The 4,319-nt window shown below is 47.2% G+C and overlaps 1 long non-coding RNA gene across 1 annotated transcript; it reads right to left on the minus strand.

Annotated features, from left to right (window-relative positions):
* Window positions 1–1,078: 1,078 nt before the first annotated feature.
* Window positions 1,079–4,044, minus strand: LOC134810644 (uncharacterized). Its single transcript, XR_010159153.1, has 2 exons — window positions 3,349–4,044; window positions 1,079–1,419 (listed from the first exon to the last, which is right to left on the minus strand). It is a non-coding gene; the product is annotated as an uncharacterized LOC134810644 (long non-coding RNA).
* Window positions 4,045–4,319: the final 275 nt, after the last annotated feature.

The raw sequence follows: 4,319 nt of genomic DNA on the forward strand, positions 1-4,319 counted from the left end.
CCCCCTCCTCCTCCTCCTCCTTCTTCTTCTTCTTCTTCGACAGGGTCTCACCATGTTGCCCAGGCTGGCCTTGAATTCCTGGCCTTGAACAATCCTTTTGTCTCGGCCTCCCAAAGAGCTGGGATTACAGGCGTGAGCCACTACACCCGGCCATGCCTTCTATCTTCTTTCTCTACTTTCAACACTTAAATATTTTTAGCCAGGTTTCAGCAGGAAATGGATGGACATGAGGGCTCTGTCTGCCTGTTGGACCAGAAGCCCTTGCATCTGATCTAAACAAACCCCTTCTTGCCTTTGTTAGGGTTTCTGCTTGGTTTTATTCACAAAATTGACGTCTCAACTCTAATATTTATGTTCTTGTCACAGACAACTGTGATAGACTAATCAGTTACCTAATTGTCCTAAACCCAATCTTTTAATAAAATCTGGTTTCTTAGGACCTGGAGCGACAGGTTTGCGAGAAAGCTCCTGCCTGGATGAGGCCAAGAGCATGGGAGTGAGTTCCAGGCTCCCAGAAGTGGGAAGTATTTTGGAAGTATTTTGGATTTAGGCGGTAAAGAATTCCCTATAAAAATAGCTGAACAGATTGGCCTCACATCGCTGTGGGACTTTCTTGGAACATGAGGTGAGGTTATGGGTTGGCTTGCAAATAAAACCAAACACATTTCCCAATGAGGGAATGGGGCTGTGGTTAGGATGGGATCCGTGGGGGTTCTGGGGTGCTAGCAGGGCTCTGCTTGTGATCTGGTTACATAGCTATTTGCTTTATAATCATTTACTAAATGTGTGATTTGTGAATTCTCCTGCATATATGTTTTATTTCACAATAAAATGTCAACTTTTTTTAACAACTAAGCAAAGTTAAGAACAATGCAGTGTAATTTCCTTGGAAATACGCTTTGACAGTTATTTAATTGGGCAAGTGGAAAATTACTTTTTATGAAGATGGTTTCTGCATATCATAAAAATGCCGTGTGCTGAACCATGCAGTAAGTGAAAGCGTCTAGATAAGGGCAGCCATTTGTTCTTCCTGATAAGGCACCCTCTACTGTTTTCTCTGGAATCAAACTGGCACGCCTGATGACTGGTGTTTTTATAAATCAGTGAGTATTTACATGTCTCAAACAGGCAAGTTTAAAACCACAAAGTCAGGGGTATGTTTAAAATTTGACTTCGGGTCTTAACGATCCACTGATCTTTTCATTTCTTCATTTTGGGTCCGGCTGCTTTGCATGAGGATGTTTTTCTCCCGTCTCTTATTGCCTGGCTTACAGGAGAGTTGGGTGATAGGAACACAGGGAGCAGAGAACGCACTGGCCTCTGACAGCCGCTCTGTGCAGATTCAGTCCTTCAGCCACCCGCAGGAATTGCCGCCAGAGTAGGACATGTCTTCTACCCTCTTGGAAGTGATGAAACCACCTTTCAGAAATTACAGCAGTGAGAAAACTATGACGTTGAAAGATACCTGATCTAACCAACCCCCATCCTGCCTTTGACCTCCAAACTGTCTTTCATCACTCCTAGGCCTGGGCCAAACTAACTTTGGAAGATATTTATAGTTTAAACGATAATAGCCCTTCTCCCAAACTGAACTGCCTGTGTAAAGCTAATGAAAGGCCAGTAGGTTAGGAGGATGAGAGGAGCCTGGATTCTGCTAAAATATAGATGTAAACGATGACCAGCCATTACTCCGGAGGTCACAAGATTTGCAGCTTCTGCAGATAAACATCACTATTGTAGAACCTAAGATTGGCCATTTGAGATGTCCTTTCAAGTTTTTGCATTTCTGATGTCCGACTGATCCTGTGGCCCCACTCAGAAGCGGACTCCCTGGCCTGCTAAACTACCCTTGAAATACACTAGCCTCCAAATTTTTGGGGAAATTGATTTAAGTAATTGTCAGGCCTCTGAGCCCAAGCCAAGCCATCGCATTCCCTGTGACTTGCACGTATATGCCCAGATGGCCTGAAGTAACTGAAGAATCACAAAAGAAGTGAATATGCCCTGCCCCACCTTAACTGATGACATTCCACCACAAAAGAAGTGTAAATGGCTGGTCCTTGCCTTAAGTGATGACATTACCTTGTGAAAGTCCTTTTCCTGGCTCATCCTGGCTCAAAAAGCACCCCCACTGAGCACCTTGAGACCCCCACTCCTGCCCGCCAGAGAACAAACCCCCTTTGTCTGTAATTTTCCTTTACCTACGCAAATCCTATAAAATGGTCCCACCCTTATCTCCCTTCGCTGACTCTCTTTTCGAACTCAGCCCGCCTGCACCCAGGTGAAATAAACAGCCATTTTGCTCACACAAAGCCTGTTTGGTGGTCTCTTCACATGGACGCACATGAAAGGAATAACTCCATCTCCCACGTGGCGTGGCTGGCCTCGTGTCAGTTAAACTTTCTTTATTGCAACACCATGGTTTCAGTGAATTGGTTTTTTCTGTGCAGTGGGCAGGAGTTTTAATTTCTTAATTTTGTATCCAGCCTTCAGGCGGTGACAGTGATTGGACAATTACTTTAGTAGCATGAGATACTGAGGCTACTGCACTCGGATGGAATGGGCAGGAAACATGACTTGAATGCACCATGGACTCTACACCAGCATCTGTCCCCTGCAAAAGGGGCTCTGGGAACTAGAACAGTCATTCCCACCTTCTGAGCGCATTAGATCACTGCAGGGAGCATTGGAACGTGCTTTCCTGGGCCGCTCTGGGCCCAGGCTCCCATGTGAGCATCCGTTTTAAACCAAAAATAAAATTCCAAAAACCAAAAGCCCCCCATCCAACTGAATGGACCCCTACTCTTGGCCAAGAGGATTCCAAACAAACCTGAAAAACAAGTCAGGCCGGACGGGAAGGGGAGGGTCTGATACGCCTCATTGTATCCTCTCCCTTTGGGGTCAGGCACAGCCGATGGCATTAACATTAACACAGAGACCTTCAGACTGACCAGACAGGCTCTGGAAGTGACAGGAACAAGGCCTAGGGTGCAGGAGGAGCCTCGAGGGCTCAGCTGGGCTAGCCTGGGTGGAGGGGCCACAAGAAACCCCTGAAATGACAGAGGTCAAGTTTCATGGCCAGAAAGACTGGAGTCAGAGTGAGGAAGGGGGATGCAGTGGCCAGCCTTTGCTGGGAGCTGCCTCTGTGGCCACACCCAAAACTCCTCCCCCTGCATCAGCCACTCCAGTCCTTACGGTGGAACCACAGGCTCTTGTGAAAGGAAAATAACTCTCGAGACCCCAAGTCACTAAGCCAAAGGGAAGAATCAAGCTGGGAACTGCCTCAGGGCATCCTGCCTCCCATTTTATTTAAAACTGCAGATGCAGGCTGGGCATAGTTGTTCACACCTGTAATACCAGCACTTTAGGAAACTGAGGCAGGAGGATTGCTTGAGTCCAGCAGTTTGAGACCATCCTGGGCCATGTAGCAAGGCCCTGTCTCTAAAAAATAAGAAAAAAATGCAGATTCACTAAGCCAGACTAAGGCAAAAGTGACTGTTCCTCTACCCCCCTTTCACATGTAAATTGTGTATTTGGTGAAAGAAGGGCTAATCCCAGACTCAAAAGAATGCAACTGTTTGTCTCTTATCTGCCTGTGACCTGGAAGCCCCCACTTTGAGTTGTCCCATCTTTCCAGACCAAACCAATGTGCATCTTACACCTACTGATTGATGTCTCACGTCTCCCTAAAATGTATAAAACCAAGCTGTGCCCCGACCACCCTGGGCACATGTGGTCAGGACCTCCTGAGGCTGCGTCACGGGCTCATCCTTAACCTTGGCAAATATTATGGTTAGCCTTGTGTCCCCACTCAAATCTCATCTTGAATTGCAGTCCCCAGGGACACAGCTGGCTCATGACTGGATCATGAGCCATGATCCGTGACTGGATCATGGGGGCGGTTTTCATGCTGTTCTCGTGATAGTGAATAAGTCTCACGAGATCTGATTTTTTTTTTTTTTTTTTTTTTGCGACAGAGTTTTGTTGCCAAGGCTGGAGTGCAGTGGCGTGATCTTGGCTCACTGCAACCTCCACCTCCCGGGTTCAAGCGATTCTCCTGCCTCAGCCTCCCGAGTAGCTGGGATTACAGGTGCCTGCCACCACGCCTGGTTAATTTTTGTATTTTTAGTAGAGATGGGTTTTCACCATGTTGGCCAGGCTGGTCTCGAACATCTGACCTCAGGTGATCCACCTGCCTTGGCCTCCCAAAGTGCAGGGGTTACAGGCGTGAACCACTTCGCCCAGCGATCTGATGGTTTTATAAAGGGCAGTTGCCCCAGTCTTGCTCACACTCGCTCTCCTGCTGCCTTGTGAAGAAG

This window comes from Pan troglodytes, chromosome 7 (genome assembly GCF_028858775.2).
Source record: "Pan troglodytes isolate AG18354 chromosome 7, NHGRI_mPanTro3-v2.0_pri, whole genome shotgun sequence".
NCBI lineage: Eukaryota > Metazoa > Chordata > Mammalia > Primates > Hominidae > Pan > Pan troglodytes.